Genomic DNA, 8825 nt, shown 5'->3' on the forward strand with positions numbered 1-8825 from the left:
CCTTTACACAACCCCGCTATTCTTAGTGGCCGTTTCTCTCCTGCTTGTCAACGACACACCCTCCCGTTCAACTGAGGTAACTGATGGATACTGGAAGCAAACCCCCCCCCCCCCCGCCCAAAAAACACATTCCTTACTCCAAGACACTTCAACGGGTGACTATACAGGAAAATAATGGAAAAAGGGAGCACTCGGTTTCTGCTTTGAGTATTTACTGGCTTGAACTTCGAATGACAAACCCTTAAATACAGATGCGTTATGAACCCCAAAAATCTGAGGGTGCACAATGTATGTTTCAGATGGCTGGGGGTGTTCCAGAGGGCCCCCCGATCCTTAAAATTGGAAGAATGTTGCATTTTTCTAACACCTGAAACAGCTTTTTCCTGCAATCTAGAGCCATAATCAATATGCTTAAATTGTATGCACAATTGATTTATTTTATTTCATTCTGCATTTCTCAGCATACCTTGAGCTGGCTGTATCCAGACTGGTGATTATTTTATTAAGAAACTAATTATGCTTCTCTGAATCTCTGCTAAAATCTGGATAAAAGATTGAAAGGAATGTCAGTCTTAGTATATTTAGTTATTGCTTGCTTTTCTAAAGTCTACCAACCTTGCCCGTATCAAATTAATTTATAAAGCCCTTCTTTCATCAGCCGATGTCACAAAGTGCTGTACAGGAACCCAGCCTAAAACCCCAAACAGCAAGCATTGCAGATGTAGAAGAAAAAACTCCCTAGAAAGGCCAGAACCTAGGAAGAAACCTAGAGAGGAACCAGGCTCTGAGGGGTGGCCAGTCCTCTTCTGGCTATGTCGGGTGGAGATTATAACAGAACATGGCCAAGATGTTCAAACGTTCATAGATGACCAGCAGGGTCAGAAAGTAGGCATGCCAGCTAAGATAGAATAGCTAGCTTGTTTAACTAACTTGATTGTTAGCCTGAAATGGCTTCTTGGTAGCTAGTTATGAGGTTGGCAGATTGTGAACCCATCTGGGCTAGCTAAAGCCAACTTCATACAATTCTTAAGTGTCTAGCAGTACGCTATTACAGAACATTTTTAGGAATTTTTTATAAAATAATAAACAGGACAAATCTGAGAGGACACGTACCCTTGACCTTTCTGGAATCAACCATTTTTTATATACCAGTGGAGGCTGCTGAGGGGAGGACGGCTCATAACGGCTTGAACGGAGTAAATGGAATCAAACACATGTGTGTTTCGATGTATTTGATATCATTACACTAATTCTCGCTCTAGCCATTACCACGAGACCATCCTCCCCAATTAAGGTGCCACCAACCTCCTGTGTGTTACACATAACACATGCTAGGAAATTAAGAAATAATTTCAATGTTAAAAATACCTTTCTTTTATGACCATTAGGCTGCATATGTCAATTTGTTTGGCTTATAAATATGTTACTACCATGTATGATGTTGTTAATGCCGCTTTCCAACAGTAGACTAGTCTTCTGGCAGTATCAAAGGGAACCATCGGTACCATTGCGCCCAGGGCACGGGCTTTCACTAGTTACTACAGCCACAAAGTCTAAATTGGCTATATCATAAACATTTCTGAAAACAAAACAAAAAAACTTGTTTTTTGGTCTTCATTTAAGGTTAGGCATAAGGTTAGCAGTGTGGTTATGGTTAGGTTTAAAATTTTGATTTTAAGAAGGGAAATTGTACAATTGGGCGGGGTTTATAACTTTGTGTCTGTGAGAACTAGCGACGACCTTGGGCACGTTCCCGACACGCAAAGGTAATCAATCACCCAATTTGACGGCTCTCACAGGTCGTGCAAGGCAGCAGCACAGACGGAATGTTAGTTGTAAAATACCTTTGGCAGCAGGCTACAGGTGCGTGCCGCATCAACTACCGGGCCGACATCGCTGTTGTTAATAAGCTACAATACCGATTCTCGACATTCCTGTCAACTCGCCAGCTCACACACATAATTCATTTATTCTGGGAAGGCTAACCTCATGAAATGACAAAGACAACGGAAGACTTTCACAGACCGATCTCAGTAGGCTGACGTCTGAGAGGAGTGGAACAGGCTACAGGCAATACATAGCCTATCGATAGTCCGTGCTGCTCCGTCGTTGATTGCAATTCAATGATTCCGAGGCATTCCGTCAGCGGAGTTTTCTTCTAATGTTACACCACATGTACAATAATTTAATCCTGAAAAGATTTGATTAACAGAATTAGTTCTCCGTGCATGGTTGGTTTACATCTGCACTTTTTAAAATAATATATTCTGTCGATATTTCCATTCATTTAGCCTAGTAGGCTATCACGTGTCGTCAATACGCACACCTCACACAGTTTCCGCCCCCAAATAGAAACGTGTGTGGCTGCTACAAATTTTCTGACTATATATACATATATTAAAATAAAATCCAGAACATGTTTCCATAGCCGCGGGAAGTAGGGGTGCCCCTTGATAAATTGAAATAATTCTACTAAAATAATTGTAAAAAATATTTTGGGCAAAATTATAAACAATCTTTCTAGACACACTCTAGCGGTTAGAGGATTAAATCACCTCGAGCTCAACGTTTAAATGGACTGGAAAATAACGGTACGTTTTGCGACTAAAGACACCCTTCCAGCTAGCTGACCACCGATTTACATTGCAATTTATGTAAGTTAAGTTAGGATTTTGAGTTTTCAAAAAAGTAATATATATATATATATATATATATATATATATATATATATATATATATATATATATATATATACACATTTTGTGGGAAACGTATATTGTAAAATTCGACTGAAGACCACACATCATCATATCCAACTTTTTACCTATGGAATATAGCTAACAGCTTTCATGCAAGTATAATTTTTTTTACAGGAAGTCTAGCCAATGCATTTTTTTTGCTAAGCCGCTTATCAAAAAGTTGATAGCAGTAGTATTTCCACTGAAATGTCAAACATGCTAATTGCTAACCCCATTAGCTAACATTTGTACGACACCAATAAACACAAAACATTGATGGCTTGCTCACAAGATAACACTGTTGAAGGTAATATATTTCTTAAACGCTGTTGAAAATGTCAATAATATGGGGTGCTATGCTAATACTACTCCAGGGAGGATCAATAGCCCTTCAAAAATTCTCAACAAATTTCTAGGTTATTCTGAGTGAACAGTGCTGTTTTTCAAAGTATTGGAACAAGGTCATCAACCATCACCGGTGAGTAGCCTAGTCTTCATCTTCATCATAGGGTGAGTCAGTCACTATATGCTAATATGCACTATAAATACAATAGTATGTGGACACCCCTTCCATAGACAAACATTGGCAGTAGAATGGCCTTACTGAAGAGCTCAGTGACTTTCAAGTCAGTTCGTCAAACTTCTGCCCTGCTAGAGCTGCCCGGGTCAATTGTAAGTGCTGTTATTGTCAAATGGAAACGTCTAGGATCAACAACAGCTCAGCCACGAAGTGGGCTCTGAGTCTCAGAAGAGTGGAGGCTGGTATAGCAGAGGACCAACTCTATATCAGTGCCCATGATTTTGGAATGAGATGTTCGAAGAGCAGGTGTCCACATACTTTTGGTAATGTTGTGTATTTACAGTGCCATACAAAAGTATTCATCCCCCTTGGCGTTTTTCCTATTTTATTGCTTTACAACCTGTAATTTAAATTGATTTTTATTTGGACTTCATGTAATGGACATACACAAAATAGTCCATATTGCTGAAGTGAAATGAAAAAAATTACTTGAAAACAATTCTAAAAAATAAAAAACGGAAAAGTGGTGTGTGCATATGTATTCACCCCTTTGCTATGAAGCTCCTAAATAAGATCTGGTGCAACCAATTACCTTCAGAAGTCACATAATTAGTTAAATAAAGTCCACCTGTGTGCAATCTAAGTGTCAAATGATCTCAGTATGTATACACCTGTTCTGAAAGTCTCCTGAGTCTGCAACACCACTAAGCAAGCGGCACCATGAAGACCAAGGAGCTCTCCAAACAGGTCAGGGACAAAGTTGTGGAGAAGTACAGATCAGGGTTGGGTTATAAAAAAATATCCGAAACTTGGAACATCCCACAGAGCACCATTAAATCCATTATTAAAAAATGGAAAGAATATGGCATCACAACACACCTGCCAAGAGAGGACCGCCCACCAAAACTCACGGACCAGGCAAGCAGGGCATTAATTAGAGAGGCAACAAAGAGACCAAAGACAACCCTGAAGGAGCTGCAAGCTCCACAATGGAGATGGAGTATCTGTCCATAGGACCACCTTAAGCCGTACACTCCACAAAGCTGGGCTTTACGGAAGAGTGGCCAGAAAAAAGCCATTGCTTAAAGAAAAAAATAAACAAACATGTTTGGTGTTCGCCAAAAGGCATAAGGGAGACTCCCCAAACATATGGTAGAAGGTACTCTGGTCAGATGAGACTAAAATGTAGCTTTTTGGCTATCAAGGAAAATGCTATGTCTGTCGTAAACCCAACACCTCTCATCACACTGAGAACACCATGTTTTTCATCGGCAGGGACTGGGAAACTGATCAGAATTGAAGAAATTATGGATGGCGTTAAATACAAAGAAATCTTTGAGGGAAACCTGTTTGTCTTCCAGAGATTTGAGACTGGGATGGAGGTTCACCTTCCAGCAGGACAATGACCCTAAGCATACTGCTAAAGCAACACTTGAGTGGTTTAAGGGGACACATTTAAATGTCTTGGATTGGCCTAGTTAAAGCCCAGACCTCAATCCAAATGAGAATCTGTGGTATGACTTAAAGATTGCTGTACACCAGCGGAACCCATCCAACTGGAGCTGGAGCAGTTTTGCCTTGAAGAATAGGCAATAATCCCAGTGGCTAGATGTGCCAAGGTTTTCAGTTTTTTTGTCTTATTTCTTGTTTGTTCCACAAAAAATATTTTGTATCTTCAAGGAGGTAGGCATGTTGTGTAAATCAAATGATACAACCCCCCCCCAAAAAAACAAATCAATTTTAATTCCAGGTTGTAAGGCAACAAAATCGGAAAAATGCCAAGGGGGGTGAATACTTTGGCAAGCCACTGTATGTAGACAGGTGTGTACCTTTCCAAATCATGTCCAATCAATTGAATTTACCACAGGTGGACTCCAAGTTGTAGAAACATCTCAAGAATAATCAATGGAAACAGGATGCACCTGAGCTCAATTTCAATCAATTTGATAATATATTAGAATTTTTGTTACTGTTTTTGCTTTGTCATTATAGGGTAAATTTGTTAGTTCATCCATTTTAGAATTAGTTTGTAACGTAACAAAATAGTTTTATAATTGACTAAAAACAACAACAAATGTTCTTGCTGTGAGCCAAATGGGTAACAGAATGCAAAATCCTATCTAATATCGACTTAAGTGATAATGCCGGAGAACGCCGGTGTTTGGAGGATAGCCACCCTAGATTTGGGGAGGATATATTGGCACAGTTTGACGGCACTTGACTTCGTCTCGGGGCCTAACAACACCTGTGCCAATATATCCTCCAAACACCGGCTTCTCGGGCATGATCACTTTTATACAACGGGTTACCAGCATATTCAAATAATGATTGACATACAAATCTCTGCTGTTGAAAACTAAATGATAGTCTAAAAGAAAGGTGAGATAATGTCTAGATGCCTTTTATATTGGAGATCAAGTTTATAAATTGCCTGGCTGGGCTGATGAGACAGTGGATTGCAGCAGTCAGATGGAACAGAGTGAATAGACATTTCAACGTCATAGATTTAGCCGGTGGTAACTTGTGGCATAGACACCGGCTGGAATGCGTTTTTAACCAATCAGCATTCAGGACTAGACCCACCTGTTGTATAATAAGCTATTATGACTTCACCGAAGACAGGAATGTTCTAAATTCTAATTATTGCATCATAATTTACACCATCATGACGTCAATCCCACCCCCCTCCAGACTGTCTAAAAGTCATTCATAGTCTGATTAATCAATCATAACCCCCGGCCTGTCTAAAAGTCATTCATATCAATCACTTAGCCTAGAAGATGCAGAGCATCCACCAGCCGCCCTGTCCGTAGGCGCCACCGCCCCAGGGTGTCCCGACATCACAGGAGAGAAGGCTGGTAACCTGCCTGACTTAACTGCCTCCTCCAGGGTTCTCCCCACTGACCGACTCCTGGTAGTGTAAAGATGTTAGAGTCTGCTTAAATTAAAGAGGGGATTTTTTAACTAACAGTGACCAGACTTGTTATTATTAGATTGTTTCTAAGAGTCTTAGGGCAGTAGAATCTGGGAATCCACATCTGGGAATTGTGCATCTCCCGCCATTCTCTTTGATGGACCCTGTTTCAACATGTTGGACATGACTGAGGATGATTCAGAATGGCTAGGTGCTTTTCGTTCACAAAGAAGGACTGTGCTCTCCTTGGTTTACCAGGTCGGGATGGAGCTGCCTACTCGGTGTGGGAGAACATGCCCAGCTGCTGTCTGTGTGAGTGGCATTGACTGTATGAAAGATGAACCGAAGGTGGTCTTGGGGATAGTGGGACTGCTGTGTGCATGTTGACTGCACATGTCCTCGTGGACTTTGGTGGTATAAAAATAAAATACATTTAAAATAAATACTTTTAACATCTGAATGTGTTTTTTTAATAATTTTGTGCAATTCAAATGTTCTGTCAATGGCATTTTATGTTAAGCAGGAAGACAAAAAAACTTGTGCATTTATGACCGTCTCAGTTATATTATTTTATCAAATGTATCTCAGCAATATGCATATAATATTCAACATATTTTTACTTCAAAAAGAAATAGGCCTAGACATAGTGGATTTTATGTTAGAGAAACGAGGAGAGGGGGGACATATGTAAGGAGGAGAATTGGATGTTCATAATTGATTAGTAATGCCTGACCTGTGTCTATAAATTCCCGTCTGTCAAGTGAACTGATTGAGTAGGTTGTTGCCTCTATGTCTAGAGAATAAAGACATGTTTTTACATTGCTCCCGTGTGCTGTCTCTGTAACAGGGTTTGGTTATGTTTCCACTTGACACTGCAGAAATATGTATTTTCTATTGGTTGGTTGAATTTCCATATCAATAAGGTGTTATGCCACATTGGTTACACTTGCAGATAGGGGGAGATTCTACCCAGTCTGATGTTGACATACAAGCGGTAGGTCGTGTTCTGAAAAACTGTATTCTATTTTCACATTTACAAGTTCACCACATTTACCAGTTCACTATGTACACGTCCTGATGTGTATATATAATTGTACGGTACCTGGTAGATATTGGGGTGCATCCTGGGATGTGCTTTTGTATGTTATCGCTGTAAGAGTGAGTTAGCTAGCATGCTCTATTTGTAGTGGTCGGATTAGCTCCCCCTGCTAATTCACAGTTATGCTAACAGACGAATCACGAATCAACAGCCATCAACATTTTTGCTCTCCTCCACATCTGATGTGCTTCCTTCTGTCTGTCGTCAGAATAAACACCAGGTAACTGGGGCCGCTGGCTGGACAGTCCTTTCTTTAAAAACAACAACTCAAGACAGTTATAAAGTACCATCACATCTGTTACACTGGTGCTGAGACCAGTCTGGTCTTCACCGGACATTTGTTACACTGGTGCTGAGACCAGTCTGGTCTTCACCGGACATTTGTTACACTGGTGCTGAGACCAGTCTGGTCTTCACCGGACATCTGTTACACTGGTGCTGAGACCAGTCTGGTCTTCACTGCACATCTGTTACACCTCAGTCTAGTCTTAACGTTCCTATAGTTGACCTTCTCCGAACCCTTTAAACGTTGCATTACACTTTTCCCCCCCTCCAAATGATCTGGTAGCGAGCAGGAGACAGGTGGGAGACACACCCCACACAAGCTAGCTAGCAAGCCAAGCAATCCACAGCTGATGTTCCATCCTGTGGTTTGTAGCTAAAAGTTGGATGTCAAGAGAATATCTAGTTGGCTGTTGTTGACTGATATAGGTAGCAGCGCTAGTTAGCTTAGCTACAAGCAATCACAACTATAGCTACATTGTAACAGAACTGCAATTTCTACAGTGATTTGGGGTATTATTAACAGTAAAATACTCTGAAACGTTTTACTGCAGCATACTGTAAGTTATGGTGCATTGTGGGAAAATGTTATGGGCGGGGAAATTGCTGTGTTTTGAGTGATTCTGTCATTGAACCCTACAGAATACAGTACTGTACTGTATCGTTGGAGCACAAAAAAAAACTTTTGACAACTAGTGGGTGCCGCTAGTTATTTCTGTCTCATTAACATATTTTGAGGTGTGTCTTGTAAGAGGCTATATTTATTGCACCCGTGTGTGAGAATGCTGTACCAATTTCAACTCCTATGTGGTTACACTGCACCGTCATTTAAAAATGTATAGGGGAATGATTGGAGTGGCAGCAAGTCTTAAACCTTAAATGGTTGAATGTTTTTGGTCTGTTTGTCCCTGTAGTCACTGCAAGTTTAAATGCCTCTGTTAAGCCCTCTAGAAGTGACACCAAATATTCATTAATATGCTGTAATGTGTAAACACTTTACCTAGCAGCCAACCTGCTTACACCAATCCCTTGTAATTACAGTACAAAATAATGTGAAATACAAACCCCCCCCCCTCAATGAATTTCATTCATTCCGATTTCGGTAGCATTTACCTAATTTCTTTTTACAGTATAATACGTTTTTTTTTACGGTATTGTGCTGTGTATCATTACAAAGTTGATACCGTATTTATATTACAGTAGGTGTACTGTAATATGAAATACAGAATTTTACTTTCCACCGAGCTGCCTCCTAAGCTTCTGTCAAATTCA

Source organism: Salvelinus alpinus, chromosome 20, assembly GCF_045679555.1.
Source record: "Salvelinus alpinus chromosome 20, SLU_Salpinus.1, whole genome shotgun sequence".
In the NCBI taxonomy this organism is placed as follows: domain Eukaryota; kingdom Metazoa; phylum Chordata; class Actinopteri; order Salmoniformes; family Salmonidae; genus Salvelinus; species Salvelinus alpinus.